Source organism: Physeter macrocephalus, chromosome 19 (assembly GCF_002837175.3).
Source record: "Physeter macrocephalus isolate SW-GA chromosome 19, ASM283717v5, whole genome shotgun sequence".
NCBI lineage: Eukaryota > Metazoa > Chordata > Mammalia > Artiodactyla > Physeteridae > Physeter > Physeter macrocephalus.
Window position 1 is genome coordinate 15,007,867 of NC_041232.1, and position 19,923 is coordinate 15,027,789.

At 45.6% G+C, this 19,923-nt stretch overlaps 1 protein-coding gene across 1 annotated transcript in view; it reads right to left on the bottom strand.

Annotated features, from left to right (window-relative positions):
• KSR2 (kinase suppressor of ras 2) overlaps nt 1-19,923 on the bottom strand; it is a 414,563-nt gene that overhangs the window by 212,570 nt on the left and 182,070 nt on the right. The gene's annotated exons all lie outside the window — the stretch shown is intronic.

Consider the following 19,923-nt stretch of genomic DNA (forward strand, 5'->3'; position numbering starts at 1 on the left):
ATAGTTTATATGGGTGAATTCTATGGTATGAGAATAAAGCTGTTAAAAAATTAAATTACATTAAATCAGTGGGTGAGTTATAGTCTTGGACAGCCAGGGTTCCGAGCTGAGCTGTGCGACCCTGGGCTGGTGTCTTGGCCTCTCTGAGCCTTGGTTTCGTCATATATTAAAAATGGAGGTATGAATAACAACTGTACAATTGCAGAGGGCGTGAGCAGGAAAAATATGAGGTTACTGCGTGGAGAGCACTAGGCATCATGAGCCTGGCACAGACTCTGCCCGAGAGAAATACAGGAGCATGTAGGAAGGTGAGGACAGCAGAGAGTCACTCATCTATTCCAACTGAACCAGCACCAAGGAGTGGCCAACTGGGGAGGACGGGTAATAGGTTCCAAATATTCCTTAACCCCCTTCCTAAGTCCTCCTGGATCAATGATCTCTGACAGTATTTCCCCCAGGATGTTCCTCAGATCATTAATTCCAATAGATGTTGACAGGTATTATATGAAAAGTGGGTCCCCAAAGCAAATTCGTTTGAGAACTTTGAAGTTTAAATAAAGTGAAATGGGCATCTTTACTGCAGGCCTTGTCAGGGCCTTTAATTCACATATTCGTGCACTGAGATATACAAGAATACAAAACCTAGAATTTTCAGAACTAACCTGGCCACACACCATTTTCAAGAGCTTCTGGTGGTACTACAGTTTGGGGAAAGAAAAATAAAACTTTAGGAAACAGTCATCTATGACCTGAATTAGACCATTGTGAATCTACTGTTAGATGTTAAATCAGATGATGATAACTGAAAATTCAACCCAGGGCTCCACATTCCATTCTTCCATTGACTCCAGTGCCAGGCTCTCTGCCTTATTTTATGGGGTCCTCTTGAGAAGAGGGAGTAAGGGGCTGGGATTTCCCCTGCTCTCTAGAAGAGAAGGGACTTGCCTCAGCTAACAAGCAGTCACACTAGACCTTGAATCCAGGCCAGACTGGCTGCAAGGCTACTGAGTTTAATCACCATGCCTCATCACTTACTAAACCATAGCAGCTAATACCTAGTGTAGTGGATGCTGTAATGTGCCACCCTAACCTCCCTTGAGGATTGAAGGACTCATGTCCCCAGCTAGCGAGTGTTGCCAATGGACAGCTCTCCACTATCACTCTCTCCAAGAATTGACCAAGGCTGAAGAAGACTGCCCAAGGTCAACCTCCTTCTGGGAGCAGACCACATCTAAGGACCAATTACTCCAAATGTGTAATCGTGCTGAAAGTCATTCCAGCATCAAACCTCCCTGCAGGGCCACCTCAGGCCTCTGCTGAGACTACATCACAGCCCAACTTCTCCCTCTTCCCAACTGTATGAGTCTCCTGCTGCTGCTGTAACAAACGACCATGATCTCAATGGCTTAAACCATCACAAATTTATTATCCTACAGTTCTGACAGTCAGAAGTCTACAATAGGTCTTTCAGGGCTAATATCAAGGTGTCATTCTTTCTGGAGGCTCTAGGGCAAATCCGTCCTTTGCCTTTTCCAGCCTCTAGAGGCTGCCTGCATTCCTTGGCTTATGGCCCCTTCCTCCACTTTCAAAGTACGTCATTCCAACCTCCGCTTCTCTTGTCACACCTCTGATTCTGATCCTCCTACCTCCCTCTTATAGGACCCTTGTCCTTATAATCTCCCCATCACAAGATGCTTAATTTAATCACATCTGAAAATCCTTTTACCCTGTAGAGTAACATATTCATGAGTTCCAGGAATATGGACGTCTTTGAGGGGCCATTACTCTGCCTCCCACACCCACCTCTCTTCCATCCATCTCTCCCCCAGATGTTGATCCCAAGAGCACTTCCTGATCCACACCCTGCACCTTATTCTCCATCTCAGAGGCTGCTTCTCAAGAACTTGGCCTGTACACCAAACATGCTCTTTATGTTTTATCTACCCCAGTGACCCAGTGGGGAGAACACCATTTTCCCTTAAACTGAAAGAGGTCAAGTATCTTGTCTAAGGCCGTCAGGCTAATTGGTAGCAAGTCAACTTGACCTCAAGCATCTGTAGTGGGCTGAACTGTGTCCCCTCAAAAGGTATGTCCAGGTCCTAATGCCCAGTACCTGTGAATGTGACCTTATTTGGAAATAAGATTTTTGCAGATATAATTACATTAAGGATTTCAAGATGAGATCATCATGGATTTAGGCTAGGCCTGAAGTCCAATGACTAGTGTCTTTATAAGAGAAAGGAACGGGAGATTTGAGACTCAGACACACAGAGGGGAAAGTCCTGTGAAGACGAGGTAGCGATTTGAATGATGTGTTTATAAACCAAGGAACATTAAGGAGTGCCAGGAACCACCAAAAGCTAGGAGAGAGGCGTGAACTGGATTCGCCTTCAGAGCCTCCAGAAGGAACCAACCCTGAAGTCATCTTGACTTCAGATCTCCAGTCTCCAAATCTGTGAGAGAATAAATTTCTGTTATTTAAGCCACGTATTTTGTGGTCATTTGGTACAGCAGCCCTGGGAGACTTACACACCTTGCAAATCCAGAAATGTTAGCTCTTAATCGCTGTATGATTTTTTCCCCTGAGAGAGAACCAGGCGATGGTGGTCAGCAGGAATGGAAGTGCGGGGAAGCAGGTGGTAGGTTAGAATATAGAAGGGACATTTGGGAGGGAAGGGGCCACGCTTATTCACAATTTGACGGACTTCACAAAGTGATGAGCATTGTGATTGGGTGACTGAAGAGTGTGATGGGGCTCAGAGGAGGGACACCAGCACAGCCTGGGGGAGTCAAAGAAGGCTTCCTGGAGGAGGTGACACCTGAGCTGAGTGTTAAAGAGTAAACGGGAGTTAGGCAGGGGAGGAAGACAAGGAAGGGCATGAAGAAAGGAATAAGTAAAGAAACTACACAGAGTTGGGAGTTCCTGGAGTAGAGCACGGAAGGATGGGAGATGCAGATGGGCTATCCCCAAACTCCCAGCTAAGAGCAGCCAAATGAGATCATTCATTCAACCAACACTTACTGAGTCTCTACTGAGGGCCAGGCACTAGGCTGGGGACATGGTGGTGAAGACGACAGCTTCCCTTGGGAGTCCCAGTCTGACTCAGGATCTCTCAGCCTCGGCGCTGTTGACATTTGGGGCTAGATAATTCTTTGTGGTGAAGGACTGCCCTGTGCTTTGTAGGATATCAAGCAGTATCACTAGCTGTACTTGTCAGATGCCAATCGTGTCAAAATTGACTCCAGGCATTGCCCAAAGTCCCCTGAGGTGCAGAACCATCCGGATTGAGAACCACTGGCTTACGGGGGAGACAGACACCAAATGCACTTGACCATAAAGAGTCTAGTTCCACACCCAGTTCTTATCCTAAGAAAGACGGTCACAGAGTGAGATTGCTCTCAGCTCTCAAGGGGGTGGATCTGCATTGGACCTTTGGCATTTGAGATGTATTTGAAAAACTGTCTGCAAGGCAGTTGGAATACTGAATTGGAGCCTCGAATCCAAGGAGAGAAATGAGTGAATGAAACATAGCGAGGCCCGACAGGTAATGATGCCATTTGAATATGGCCTCTTGCTCCAAACCATCAAGCCATCGCTTCTGTTTTGTTTAAAGAAAAAAAAAAAAAAGAGCAACAGAAAAACTGGCAGATGACATCTGAAGGCCTTGAGGGCATCTGGACTTCATTATCCACCTCTCATCTTTTATTTAACAAGGAGATGAGAAAGTTTCCGAGCATTTGGGGGAATGGAAATAATGGAACGTTCAAGTGCCCTATGGAAAAACATACATATTAGGGCTGGGCAGAAATCTGGGTCCTGGGGTGGATTATGGGGGAGCCAGGGGTGTTCACACCTCCCTGTACCCCAGGTGGCCTTGGGTGCTGGGGCAGAAGGAACCTGATGTAGACGGAAGCAAGTGTTTTGTGGGATTTAAAAGCTTTGGAGTCCTGGGTTCAAATTTGGGTCTGACCCTGCAGGCTGTGGGAGCGGGGCTTTGGGGGTGTCACTTAATCTTTGGGTGCCTCCATTTCTTCATCTACACTCTGAGAATAATCATACCTGTGGTTGTAAGAATTAAAGGAGCTACATAAAGCTTTTTACTCAGGGCCTAATACATATTAGGGCTGAATAAATGGTGAGTACCATTATGCTGGCAATTTTTTGTTTGTTTTGTTTTGTTTTGGCCTCGCCGCGTGGCTTGTGGGATCTTAGTTCCCCAACCAGAATTGAACCCAGGCCCTCAGCAGTGAAAGCGAGGAGTCCTAGTGAGCACCAGGGAATTCCCTATGCCTGGCGGTTTTTAGCAAATGCAAGCTCTGTTCTCTGCCTACGTCCTGAGCACCAGGTCACATCTCCTCACTCACCCTGAGGCATTATCCATGCCAGACTTCTTTCCAGGAGCACACTGTTACTGCTCCTGCCTCAAGACCTTTGCACACGCTGTTCCCTCTGTGTAGAACAGAGGTCTAATGCCTACATTTCCACTTGGCTAATGTCTACATTTCCTTTAGAGCTTGTCTTGAATGTCACTTAATCAGAGATGCTTTCTCCAACCATGCCGTCAAAGTCAGAACCTCCTGGCCTCATCCCTCATGGTGCCGTTTATTTTCCTTCCTATCCCTTAACTCAATTTTACAATGTGTATAACTCTTTGGGAAATCATCTGCCTCTAAGTTCCAAGACTACTGCTGCCTCTAAGATCCAAGAGGCCAGGGACATGGCGTGGCTGACAAGCTTACCATCAAATACATAAAATCATTTCAAAGTGTCCCAAGGGCTATGAAAGAAACACAGCGGATGCTGAGATTGAGGTTAGTAGGGTGGTCAGGAAGGTCTCTCTGAGCAGCTGGAGCTGAGATCAGAAGGATTAGAAAGAGTCAGCCATACAAAGAGTAGAGGTGGAAATGGGGATGGTGTTCCAGGGAGAGAGAAGCCATGTGCAAAGGCCCTGAGGCAGGAAGTGCTTGCTGCTCCAGGAACCCAGGAAGAACACGGTGTGGCTGGAACTCTGGAGAGTGGCTTGGAGGAGGGCCATCGTGTCTGGGAAGCAGTGACAGGCAGCCAATGGAGATGGAGATTGGAATGGCCACACCAAGGGTGGATGGAGTCGAGAGAGATTTTGGAGGTGGCATTGACAGGCCTTGCCAATGACCACTGGGTTGTTATCCTTCTTGTGAAGAGAGAAGTCTGGGATGTAGAGAGATCCGTGGACCATACAGATCAGAAACTTGGGACTTCAGCTTGACCTCTTGATTCTTCCTGGCGGGATCTTCCTGAAATTCTCCGTGGTTCCCTCTGTTTGTCATCAACTTAAACTCCTGCAGAGATGCCCTTTTGCTGTCTCCCGTAACACACAAATCAGTGGGCGATCCTGGGCTTGGGAGAAAGGTCTGAGGATGCCCTTGCGGCCAGGTGTGTGCCACGAGGAGCTGGCCCAGTGGCATGGGGCCCGGGGAGACACCTTGACCCACACCCTTTCTCCGCCCCTCCCATGACCTTCCCTGCACGGATGAGGCAGAGCTGAGCTCAGGTCCCGCGTCCACTTGCATGCCAGCTGCCCACGTGTGAGGCCAGCCAGGGTCTGAGGCACCCAAGATCCAGGTGTTAATCACCCACATCAACCCTCCCAGGCCCAGGAAGGCTGCAGTGGGCCCGTGGCAGAGCCCCCAGTCACCTCCCGCACATCGCAGTGACCAGGCCTCTCCATTCTCATCCCCTTCAGCAGGAGGTGGCAGGTGAGGTAGAAGCCCAGGGTGCACCAGACTCCCTTATTTTCCCAGCAGCGAAAGAGCTCACCTCCACTTACAACAAGATGCTCTCAAGCTTCCTCTCAAGGAGACAGGCCCTCTGATGCCTCCGCCTTGGGGGGGTGATGGCAACTCTTCCCCAGAAGGGATGAAGTCTGGGGACAGGGTCTCAGACACACGCAGGAACAGGCCAGGGGATCCACAGTGGGGACCCTCAGAAACATCACTGGCCGGAGGGGCTCTCTTCCCTGCCCAGCCACATGAACACTCTTGCCGGCTCCCGCCTATCCATCACTCCGTCTACCTGTAAAATGGGGCAGTGAGTTTCATCTCCACCTCCTAGAGTACTTATGGGAGCAAACAAGATGCCATTAAGGGGCTTAACACAGCCCCTGGCACGTGGGAAAGAATTCCGCCTCCGTGCTGCCTCTGGACTCAAGATTGCAGTGTCAGCTCCGGGACTTCCAGCCTGCTGGCCTGCTTTGCGGAATTTGGACTTTCCATCGCCCACAAGCCCATGATTCAATTCCTTCAATTCTAGATATACATATAGATATGGGTAATATAGAGATATAGATATATACGATATCGATATAGATACAGATATTGATATAGATATAGACGATACAGAGATGGCATTGATATAGCTATATGGATACACAGATGATATAGATGATACTGATAGAAACAGAGATGATATAGAGATAGAGATATATACACACGTCCTATTGGTTCTGTTCTCTGGGATCTCTGACTAACACAGATTTTGTCACGTGGCTATTATTCCCCCAAAAGACGGAGAGCAAAGGATTAAAAGCAGTTATTTGGGGGCTAAAATTGGGGCAGGAGGAAAGGGGGACTGTCACTGTTTTACTCTATGTAATTGTGTGTAATTTGTTTGTTACACCAGCGCGGCTTACCTTAACCATTTAAAATAGGGGAAGGGGGGTTTCCCTGGTGGCGCAGTGGTTGAGAGTCCGCCTGCCGATGCAGGGGACGCGGGTTCGTGCCCCGGTCCGGGAAGATTCCACGTGCCGCGGAGCGGCTGGGCCCGTGAGCCATGGCCGCTGAGCCTGCGCGTCTGCAGCCTGCGCTCCGCAGCGGGAGAGGCCGCGACAGTGAGAGGCCCGCGTACCGCAAAAAAAAAAAAAAGTAAAATAAATAAATAATAAATAAATAAAATAGGGGAAGGGGAGGGACGGGAAGGGACAGTAAGAGGAAAAGATGAGAGGACAGGGCAGGCCGAGGAAAGGAAAGCCGATCCAGCCTCCACAGCCATATCCTTGCCCTCTCCCCCCTCCTACTTTCTATAAGCCGCGATGAGCAAGTACCAGCAAAAGGGTTTCTACAGTGAGAGGTGAAATGGGGCTGCTCCTCAGGGGATGAGGCAAAAACACAAATTACTCCCGGAGGCTGTGACTCCATTTCAACTTCTCGGGCTCCCTGGAGGCCAGCAACCCGCTGCTTCCAAGTCAGAATCAAATGAGTTCGGCACAGCATTCCTTGTGATGTTTGGGGGCTGGGGAGGGCAAGTCATTCCCCAATATTTTACTCTATCCTTTTCTCATTCATCTCAGAGGCTAGAAAGAAGAAGAGGAATTTTCTTTCCTGATTTGGGGGCAGGATCAGGGGAAAGCAGTAGCTTTTCGTTATCAAAGCCGGGCTCGTTAAATATTCACCCAGATGCCTGTCACCATTCCAGGAGGATGATCGGATTTAAGGTTCAAATCTCACTGATCTCATTCTTTCTGAAGCCGCAGGTGGAACTCTTTCATGCAGTTGCAAATTAGAAAACCGCACCGTTCTTCAAAGGGAACTTTATGTAATCAGATGCAACTTTTTCCTCACCGCGACAGGTGCCCTCCTATGCTGCGTCTCACGAAGAAAGGCAAGAGAAGGGACAGGTGAAAACCCGGAGCACAGCCTGCACGCATTTGCCCCTACGGATCAGCTCAGATCAGCTCAGAGCGGGAAAGACTCTGCGAGTCTTTCTGGGGAGAAGGAAGGACAAGGAGGCGGGAAGAGTGGGGTGAGCGGCAAGGACAGAAAGAAATCTACAGCCACAGAGATTCCCCCTCATGCCCGGCATTTCAACCACACCGCCCCATGTCATCTCTACAACAACCTCTGAAGCAGGAATTATGCTCCGAAAGGTTAAGTGACGTGCCCAGGGTCACACAGCTAGCAGAACTCACCCCAGGGATCTGAAGCCAGTTCGTCTGACCTCTAAGCCCCGTTCCCCGTAGCAGTGGCCTCCTAACTCACGTATGCATCAGTATCCGATGGGTCCCTCTAGAGCAGTGCTTCTCAACCGGGGACAGCGTTGCCCTCCAGGGCAGTTAGGCAATGTCAGGAGACATCTTTGCTTGTCACAACTTGGGGAGGGGGGTCCAACTGGCATCTGGTGGGTAGAGGCCAGGGAAGCTATTAAACCCCCTCCAGTGGACAGGAAAGCCCCTTACCACAAAGAATTATCTAGCCCCGGATGTCCACAGGGTCAAGGCTGAGAAAGTCTGCACTGTGTGGAGGGCATGTGCAATCACCCCCACCAGCTCCTAGCTTTCACCCTGGGAATCTAGAAATTCTACCCAGTGCTCTTATATTTTTGCCCAACGCCTGGGACAAAGCTCATCTGGTAGTGAGCAGGTATGTGGCGAGTTCTTGCCTCTCTGCGCTGCCCCTGGATACATAAATTCTCATCTAAATTCATGCTCATCATCACAATTTCACAGTGGCAAGACAAGCACAACTTTCTCATTAAGGGGTACAGTCGAAGTTTCTCTCCACCGAGAGCAGTGAGAACCTGGGCTCTCTTGAAATGAAGCGCAGCCATAATTAACGTTAATGAAACCCCTAAGTCAGCCCACATGCTTTCACAACAGGGTGACGGCAGCTATCCCCCCTCGTGCAAACAAAATGCCACGTTCAGGAGGAACTGAGGGATCCGGAGAGAGAAGTCAGTGTCCCATTTCAGATGCCTGGGAACATGAGAGGTCCACAGGAGGATGGACAGGGAGTTCACAGAAGACTCAGGGAGGGAATACAGAAGAGAAGATTCACCTCTGTTGAGTGTAAACTAAGCCTAGTCACCGGGGCAGGCAAGGGACAGCCTCCTCTCATTTAATCTCCGCAACAATTATTTGTAGAAGTCAATATTATTGCTGTCCCCGTTTTATAAATCAGAGATCATCAAACTTTTTCTGTAAAGGGCAAGATAGTAAATATTTTAGGCTTTGTAGACTGTAGGAACTACTGCAACTATTCAACTCTGCCATTTTGGCACAAAAGCAGCCACAGACAACACATAAGGAATGCACCCTTCTGTCCATCCATCCATCCATTCATTCATCTATCCATCCATCCATCCAACCATCCTTCCATCCATCCAACCATCCACCCATCATCCATCCATCCATGAATCTATCCATCCATCCATCCACCCATCATCCATCCATCCATGAATCTATCCATCCATCCATCCATCCATCCATCCATCCATCCATCCATTCATGCAACAAATATTCATTGACAACATACCATATATCAGACACTTTGGCTATCAAGACAAATGAGTTTCTTCCAAGTCCTTCGCCAGGTAGCTCCAGCCACACCGGTCTTCAGAAAGTTCCTGGCATGCAAGTGCTTTCCTTTCACAGGGCCTTTGAATATTGTCCAGGGCCTTTGTTCTCTCCCCCTACAATTCCCTCCACCATCCCCACCACCAGCTCTTTGCATGGCCACTCCTGTGACCCTTCTGATCTCAGCTTCTGCTACACAGAGAAGCCTTCCTGCCCAAACTTCCATTCTCAATCTCAGCACCCTGTGTGCTTCTTTCATAGCACTTGGGATACTTTGAAATGATTTTATTTATTTCACTGTAAATCGGGTTTATGTTAGCCTCTCCTACTAGCATATAAATTCCACAGAGGTAAGGATCAAGTCTTTCTCATTTGCCATTATATTCTCAGCATCTGGCACATAACAGATGCTCAACAAATAGTTATTGAACTGAATTAATAAGTATAAACCCAGAAAAGTTGACTCCAAAGTATGGCCTCCACCCATTACAGCAAGTACAGCCTAGATTGTACCATCCAATATGGCAGCCACCGGCCACATGGGGCTAGTGAGCAACTAAAATGTAGCTAGTCTGAGTTGAGATGAGCTATAAGTATACAATACACACCAGATTTAGGAGACTTTGTATGGAAAAAATAATGTAAAATACCTCAAGTTTTCAAACTGACTCTATGGTGAAATGGAGTTTTGGATTTACAGGGCAAAATGAAATAAGTTATTTAAATGAATTTCATCCGTTCATTTTTTTTTTTACCTTTTTAGAAAAAATATGGCTACTAAAGTTTTTAAAATTACATATGTGGTTTGCACTATTATGTCTATTAAGTAAGACTGGTTTAGAACCTCCCCAATTCTATTCCCAGACTTCTTACTAATTAGCTCTTTGATGTTGGTCCAGTCAATTAACCTCAACAGGTCTTGGTTTCTTTACACAACAAATGAATATAAGAATTTCTGACCTACCAACCACATGGGTTGTGGTGTAGCTCAAATGAGATAATGGATATGAAAGTGCCTGGGAAAAAATCTATACAAATGCAAGCTCTTCTGTAATGAGATTTTCTGACTCTGTTTCTAAATCCCCAAGTGGTTTTTTCCCTCTCTCCCTCCCTGGCTCCTGACTATGACCTAACTTCCTCCATCTTTTCCAAATTTGATCCTCATGGTCTGACTTCTGAAGTCAATATTGGTTCTTTCTCCCAAGTGACACAGCCCTTCCCGTCCAGCCCCAGGGACAGACTTTCAGAAGCCAAAGAGTTTGGCAAGACAAGCCCATCGTCAGACTCCTCAAGTTCACCAAAGTTAATGTGTAGTCCACTTTCCCACCCTACTCTGGGTGATCTTTCAAGAATGACAGCGCCAAGGAAATCTAAAAAAGAGTGGATATGTGTATATGTATAACTGATTGAATTTGCTGCATAGCAGAAACTAACACAACATTGTAAAGCAACTGTAGTCCAATAAAAATTAATTTAAAAAAAAAAAGAATGATAGCACCAAGGAAAACTTGATTATTCAGACAACCTCCTCTTGAACTATAACAGGAAGCTGACAACTGTACTTTTGAGAGAGCTCTATATAATTTAGGCTGACCCAGGGCTGAGGTTTTAATTATTTTTAAAATGTAGAAGACCTTGTAGGCTTAGTCTGCCTATCATCCACGTCCTCTGGTTCCCACAAATGCACAGTCATTTCCCTATTGAGGGCCCATTCTTTCCCTGGTCTTCACCCACATGGTCTGTGCAGGACAGACAGGTGTGTGTGTACCTGTCTCAATCAGCTTATTCCGTCCCCCTGGACATAGCAATGGTTTCAAGGATGAGCACAAGACCCAGGTTGATCTATCAGGGGCCAATCCCAGGACTTTTGTGGGAACCTTTAAGAAAGAAGAGTTGATCTTTCCACTGGGGTTGTAAGTCTGCAACTACTTGAGACATGGAGTTGGGGGAAGCAAGCCGCCATGAGAAAGCAAAACTATCATGGAGAAAGGATCAAGACAGACAAAGTCCCTTCAACATTGTTTAGTCACCTAGATCCAACTATACCTGAAGCGAGATCCCTCTGAACTTTGCAGCCACAAAAGCCAACGAGTGCATTTTGTAGAAGAAGCCAGTCTAACTTGAGATTTAATCATCTGCAACCAAAAGAACCCGTCTAATGCAAAAAGAGATCAAATGTAGTGCATTTTTTAAAAAATTTGCTTTTATGACTTTCAGTTAATGTAGTAATTCCATGTGGGTTAACAGAGCATTGTCTAGAGGTGCCACTAAGGATCTTTTACAACTAGATTATGAGTTAACCGCAAACAACTTCATCTAAAGCCACTGAGAATGCACAGAGGTTCACGAGAAGGGCACCTTCACTGGGACCATTTTACTAAAACCCAATTGTTCACTGTCCGTGGAAGGAAAGATACTGCTCAGCAAAAGTAAACTTTAGACAAGTCACTCCACTTGGAATAACTCAGAACTGGATTAATGGGGCTTTAAATTAATATGGCCTTCAGGGTTTTATTTTTGTTACTTGAGAGAAACCTTCTGTTGCCACTGGGAAACCTTCACCTTTACCCTGAAATCACGGCCCCCCAGGTCACCTTCTTGGCCAGCTCACAAAGTTGGTGAGTGGACGGCTCATGGGCAGATGGGGAAACTGAGGGTCACACATGCCCAGTCAGAAATAAATGTATGGACTTTGGAAGTCCAGCTCTGCCCTCCAAGCCAGGCTCCCTGCCATGAAGATTAATGAGGTGACAATTGCCAAAGGACTGGAGGTGGCTGAAACAAGAAAAATCACCCAAACACCTAGGACTATTTTTAGCCTCTTCTGCAAGGGCTTGAATACATATGCCAACAGCAGCCTGGCAAAGCATGGCCTTTCAGCTGTGTGCTGGTCTTTCCTGTGTCCCCTCCACCATATATAACTCTAACATGGAGACACTGACAGGGTCCAAGGTGATGTCATAGAGTCACCATCTCCCTAAAAAAGAGGACTTCCAACCTTTCGACCAACCACCCTGCAATGGACCCAGCAGCCTTTCTATTTTGGTGGACTTCAAGGAAAACATTTATTAAATGAGCTTGTAAGATTTTAAAATTAGTATGCAAAGTGGTGACCTGTAGTGTAACATCTGGACAGCAGAGAAATTTTATCTGGCTCATATGAGGCTTAAGTTTGGAGGGGCTGGCAATGTTTTTTTTTTTTTTAGATAGAGAAATTTCACATGAAAAATTCCATACTTCCGGCTTCTCTTGATAAACTGAAACAATGCAGGGCCTGCATTCTATGTGGCAACAATCAGCTGGAGGAGAGGAATATAGATGGGGGCATGAGCTCTCCGGTTTGCCCCACTCCCCACCCTGCCCTACCGTGCTCCTTGAGCCTGAAGCAGAATGTCAGTTGCCATTTGTCATCTTACATCAGACCCTTTTTGTCCGTTTGACTTTCCTGCCTGGCCCTATAATGTCCTGGAGTGTACAAGCTCTGCAAAATGCCCATGAATTAACTGCATAGTAGATTGCTTTGGTAAAACCCAAGCAAGCAAGGAGGTGAAAGAAGACAAGGCTTCTAAGGTCCCTTGGAACTCAGAGAATACCAGGACTGTATGAGCTTTCTGAGGCCACTATTGGGGGGATGTGAGGGGAGGGGCGGGTGCCTCTCAAACCTTCAGTGTATCTTTCCACGTGAAAGAAGCTCCACCCGCATCCCACTTGGGGCCCCTCCCCAACCACCATCACTCCTTCCACAGAGAGAGGGTAACTCAGTAACTTGAAGTTTGGGGGAGGAACTGGGCTCATGTAGCCCCTCTCCTTCCTCATTCTCCTCCAGACTGGGAGCAGTGAGGACTATACTTTAGATATACTATAGATGGGACTATCCCCATCTGCATCTTTCTTTACTCTTATTTCTCAACTGACTCAGAGCTCAGGCAGGGAGTGGGGGAAGGAGTGCTAGCTACTGAGTGCTCCAAAGACCTTGACCATCATCTAGGCTGACAGTTCTCATTATTTTGAGGGTTCGTTACCCCTTTTGAGAATCTGTTGAAAGCTACACACCTGTTCACACCATAGTTGTACACATAAAAACCTGGTGCTCACAGACCCCTGAAGCCCATTCATAGACTTCAGGTTGTTTTTAATCCCTGATTGGTTTCCATCCCCAAAGAGGAGTCATTCAAAGTGAGATGAGGCAGAGACAAGACTGACAAAAGCCCCGACATCCTGACTGGCAGGCTCCTCGCTTGGCATTCAGATGCACCTATTCATTCAATACAGCCCAATGCCAGGCGCTCCCCGGGCATGCGGTGATGAGCTCCACCGTGTGTCCAAACAAAGGACTCGAACACCAGTCCACTTATTACACAAATAAACGTCCAAGCACACGGCATGCTAAACACTATGATGGAAAAAACGGGCACCATGTTTGACGAGGGAGTCTGACATATTTGAAGGTGGTGGAGTGAAGAAAGATTTCTCAGAGAAAATGACATTGGAGCCTAGACCTGAAATCTAAAGGATCAAGATAAATTAATTAAAGGTGGGGGAAGGAACACAGAGAAGAGGCATCCAGACAGAGAGAAGAGCATGGGCAAAGTCCCTGGGTCAGGAGGGAAGGGAGGATGGAATGAGATGGAACTGGAAAGAAAAGACATGTGTGTGCGTGTGTAGTACAGGTGACACGTAGACATGTCAAGTAGATAACCTCTTAAGACCCCATTCAGCCATCAGACTGAGTGTGGAGTGGGGGGTTACCTTAAGCTCTGACAGAGAGTTAAGAGGTTCGTAACCTCAATCCCACATCCCAATTCTGGGAAAATTTCTCCAAAGGAAAGAAGTCATCAAAATCAAGGAGTTATATACACCAAGATGCTCACAGCAGTGCTATATGTAACACCAAAGCTCTGGAAATAATGGAAATCTCCAACTAAAAGAAGAATCACTAGAGAATCATGGGCATCAACACGATGGGATGTTATCTAAAAATGGAAATTCTAGTTGAAGCAGAAATTTGGGGACATGCTTATGAGAAATGAACAGCTATGTAAGAGTGTAGAGAAGAAACGGAGGGTAGGATATTTCCATACTTGTAAGGCACGTCTAGAAGGTTATACAGTCAGAATGATCCTATTCATAGTAACAGTGTAATAGGATATCAAGGGGGATTTCTCCTATTATCCCAGAATCATGGTTAAGGCCCAAAGCTAAAATAAAAGACATAAATAACTCCACTTTCTAAAGGGAACTGCTCACAAGCCGAAGTTGGGACCAGACTCCTTCCCACAAGGGTAACAAAGAGGGGGCAGAGTCAGCCCCGCACCCCAGCTATCACTGCCACCTCCTCCCCAGTGTACAGAAGAGGAGGGGTATGGGATGGGTTTTGGTCTTCGACCTTGTGAGGGAATAGGATTCACAAAGTGTGTGCATTCCTGTTCCCTAGAGGCGCTGGCAAGGAAGGGAAACAGGCATCTCATTTCCTGGGTAGATACCTGCTGAAATATTGATGCCATACTCTAATGCCACCATCCAAGCAGAGAAGGGTGGGACAGTTCTTGGAAGAGATGGACATGGGTACCTGAAGGTGGAGGATGTCTAGACCAGCAATGTCCAAAAGAACTTTCTGTGATAATGGAAATGTTCTATATCTGTGCTGTCCAATATGGCAGCCACCAGCCAAATATAGTTACTGAGCACTTGACATGTGACTGGTGTAACTGAGAAACTGAAAGTTTAATTTAACCTAATTTTAATTAAAATAAGTACCACCTGTGGCTAGTGACTACCATATACAGGTCCAGATATTTCCATAGATGGGAGATCACTAGATATCTGAACACCTTAAGGGGAAACCAAAGTGGTGAGCCTGGGGAGGAAACTGGGATACTTCCTACTCCATCCCAGATCTCTGCCCCCTCAGAGAATGTGAGTTGGGGCCTCAGTGCTCCCATGGCTCCAGCGGAATGAGCATGCAGGTTAGTGGATGAGTGGCATCTATCCACGTCCAGGTAGCCACCAGAGAAGGGGCCAAGGGTGGTGCCATTGATGGCGCTGATGGGATCCTCTGAGGAGGGTGGTTCTCAGGGACGGAGGAAGCTGTAAGGACGAACATGAGGACGGGCTGGGGGAAACCATGCTCCCATCTGTATGGAAACCACTCATAGCAGAAGACTCAGACCAAACCAGAGCATCACCAAGGAAGCCAAGCCTGGTTTAAGTTTTCCAACCAAAAGTGAATGAACCTGCCCAGGCTGTCATTAAGGAGGGGAAAGGAGACATTCAATCTATCTCAGTTACAGGAAAAATAAACTGCTTCCTTCATGTTTACACTTTGATGAGTTTAGATTTTTCAACAAACCTATTACAAAAGTGTCCAAGCATTACATGCTCACGTAAGTTGTTTAAGCCTCACAATAACCCTATTAGGCAGCTCTCATCATCCCCGTTTTATGCAGGAAGAAACTGAGGCTTGGAAAGTTTAAGCGAATCACCCACGATCCCACAGATAAGTGGCGGAGCTGGAATCTGCCCCCAGGTTGTCTTGTTCCAAAATTTTCTTTAATTTTTTTAAGTCATCTTTTGGACAATAAGATGATTTTTTTTTAAAGATCAAAACAAAATGCATGTAAAACTGATGAAATCCAAATAAGATCTGTGCTTGTGTCAGCAGTATTGTACCTACGTCAATGTCCTGGTTTTGACAATGTACTAAGGACGTAAGATACTATCAATGGGGGAAGCTGGGTGAAGGGTACGCAGAAACTTCTGCACTACAACTTCTTGGGAGTCCTAAACCATTTTATAATAAAAATTTTTTTTTTTTTTTTTTTTTTTTTTTTTTTGTGGTATGCGGGCCTCCCCCTGCCGCGGCCTCTCCCGCTGCGGAGCACAGGCTCCGGACGCGCAGGCCCGGCAGCCACGGCTCACGGGCCCAGCGGCTCCGCGGCACGCGGGATGCCCCCAGACCGGGGCGCGAACCCGGCCCCCCTGCATCGGCAGGCGGACGCGCAACCACTGCGCCACCAGGGAAGCCCAAAATTTATTTTTTTAAAAAGTTAAGATGGGGTTTTTTGGAAGTTATGCAAAATGATGTTTATTGTATATTTTTGACATAGAAGTCCTAGTCTATGCTTTAAGAAAGGAAATCATTTAAAGATAATGAAAATCCTAAATTTTTATTAGCTAAGTATTTTACTTTATAATTTTTTAAAAATATTTATTTATTTTGTTGAGCCGGGTCCCCGTTGCGGCACGCGGGATACTCGTCACCACGCGCAGAATCTTCGTTGAGGCATATGCGCCCGGACCCCGAGCACTGCAAGCCCAGAGTCCTAACCACTGGACCACCAGGGAAGTCCCTAGGTAAGTGTTTTAGATTCAAGCTGTCTTTAAAGCCTGCTCTTACTATTTATTTCAATGTACTCTTTAAAACATAATATGTTTGGGGGATAGGATTTAATGTATATCTTTTAAAGTATACCTGGAAATAAGCAGCAATGCCCATCAGATATGGAGGAATCAGTACAGGTTCTGATTGATCATTTGCATATAAAAAAACAGAACTTTTCCTAAATTGAGCTGCAATGGGCATTATAACCTTTCCATTTAGTCTGGAAGAGTCATGAGACTTTAAGTGGCTTTGCTGCTGGTACCTACACAACAAGCATCATCTCTCTGGATCCTTAGCAAAAAATAGTCTTGCCCTTCCTCTTCCCTCTTCCTTGCATTTCTGGGCTGCTGGATACTCCATGGGCTGTGTCATACAGGCAGGGGGTCTGCAATGCCAGGACATAACCAGCACCATCAGCCCAGATACACAAGAACATGCCAAGAATAAATAGGAGAATCAACAGAGACAAGAAACATTTCGATCCTTTGTAGAGAGGGCTGTTTGTTGAGTGTTCAGCCCTGGCTTGATGAGTCATTCATTAGGAAAGAAACATGACCTTTTTCTATTGATTCCAGGAAAACTGGTAGGGGGAGGGCATGGATTTCAAGGAGTCAATAGAATCAAAGACAAGGGGAGGAATACGTTGTAGCCACTCTGTTTAGATAGGATGTTCTTGGGGCAAATGAGAACTAAGGGGTTGAGTGAAAAATAAGGAAACTGGTTAACAAGAATAAGGATGCTGGGTGCAGTCATGTAATGCTTTTTACTCCTGGCTAAGTCAATTTTCACACACACACACACACACACACACACACACACACACACACACACCACAAACACACACACAGAGGGAGAGAGGGAGAGAGAGAGAGAGGGAAGATGAAAAGAGAAAGAGACTGCAGAGAGGCAAGAAAAAAAAGAAAAACTTAACGTAGTTTTTTTTTTCCTCCCACTGCCCTCATCCCAAGCCCAGTGAAAGAGGAGAAGTTAAGAGAACAAAAAACAGAAGAGATGGATGAGCAGAGAAAGGCCAAGGAGACTACAGTAATCAAGACAATGTGAGACTGGCATAAGAATAAAGCAGAATAAAGAGCCTTGAAATAGACCCACATATACATGGCCCATTCATATGCAACAAAGATGCCAGGTAATTCATGGGGAATGGGTGGTCTTTACAACAAATGATGCTGGAACAACTAGATACACCATATGCAAAAATTAATGTGAGATGGATAATAAACCTGGATCATAAAAGCTAAAACTGTAAACTTCTAAAAGAAAACAGGAGAATATCTCGGTGACTTTGGGATTTGTAAAGATTTCTTAGGATATAAAAAGCACTGAGCATAAAACAAAAAATGTGATACCTGACTCCGTTAAAACTGAAAACTTTAGCTCTTTGAAAGACAAGTTTATGAAAGTGATAAAGGAGATCACAGATTGAGAGAAAATATCCATAATACATAATCTGATAAAGGGCCTACAATATAGTAATAAGAAGATAAACAACTCAATTTAAAAATAGGCAAAAGACTTGAACAGATAATTCACATGAAGAGAAATACTTGAACAGATAATTCACATAAAGAGTGAGAAATGACCAGGAAACGTCCAACACCTTGAGTCATGAGGAAAATGCAAATCAATTAATTAATTAGTGCAAAGTAAAACACAGTAAGATCCCACTGCATACCTATTAGAAAGGATAAAATTAGAAGCCTGACAATATCAAGTGGTGACAAGGATGTAGAACAAGGTTTCTCAACCTCGGCATTATTAATACTTGGGGCTGGATAATTCTTTCCTGGAGAGGGGAGGGGTGAAGGGGGGCGCTGCTCCATGCATTACACGATGTTTACAGCACCCCTGGTCTCTACCCAGGAGCTAGATGCTAGCTAGCAGCACCCTCCCCCCAAGTTGTGGCAACCCCAAAATGTCTCCAGACATTGCCAAATGTCCACTGGGGGACAAAACTGCCCCACATTGAGAACCACTGATGCAGAGCCACTGACTTCCCATGCATTGTTGGTGGGCTGTAAAATGTACAGCCACTCTGGAAAACAGTTTGGCAGATCCTTATAAAGTTAAAAATATACATACACTATGACCTAGGAATTCTACTCATAGGTATTTTCCCAGGAGAAATGAAAGCATACGTTGACAAAAAAAAAAAAAAAAAAAAAACAAAAAACTCATACAGACTGTTCATAGCAGACTTATTCTCAACAGTCCCAAACTGGAAACACTCCAAATGTCTATCAATGTGAGTGTAGGGGGCTGAATTGTGTCCTCAAAAGGATATGCTGAAGTCCTAACCTCCAGGACCTATGAATGGGACCTTATCTAGAAATAGGGTCTTGGCACATGTAGTCAAGTTAAGGTGAGAGTGGGCCCTAAATCTAATGACCGCTGTCCTTATAAGAAGAGGAGAGGGTACACAGAGGGAACAAGGCCACGTGCAGACAGAGGTAGAGGTTGGAATGATGCAGCTACCAGCCCAGAAACGTCAGGGATTTCTAGGAGTCATCAGACGCTAGAAGAGACAAGGAAGGAGTCTCTTCTAGATCCTTCAGAGGAAGTAAGGCTCAGTCGTCACCTTGACTTGGCCTTCTGACCTCCAGAACTGTGAGACAACAAATTTCTGTTGTTTTAAGCCACCAAGTTTATGTAATTTTGTTATGACAGCCCTAGGAAACAAATACAGTGAGAAGGATAAACTGCAGTGTGGTCACACAATGAAATATTATTAAGATAATAATGAAGTGATACAAAAGAATAAACTACTGATACACAGAACAACATAGGTTAATCTCGAAAGCATCATACTGGGTGAAAAAAGCCAGACACGAAAGAGTATGTGTACAATGCGTGATTCCATTTATGTGAAGTTTTATGAGAGGTCTAAGCCATGTGATAAAAATCAGAATGGTGGCTGCCTTGAAGGTAGGGAAAAATAATTGAAGAGCGGGACACAAGGGAACTTTTCAGAGTGGATGAGAAATATTCTACATCTTGATTAGGGTGGTGGGTATCTGGGGATATACATTTATCAAAACTCACTGAACTTTAAATCTGTGTTTTTATTGTATGTAAATTAATGCTCTATTTTTATAACTGGAAATAAAGAGGCTCATGAGAAGAGAAAGAAAATTGGGACGCACGTGACTTTTTCACAATGATAAGGGGCAGAGAAGGAAAAGAGGGGGAAGAAAGCAA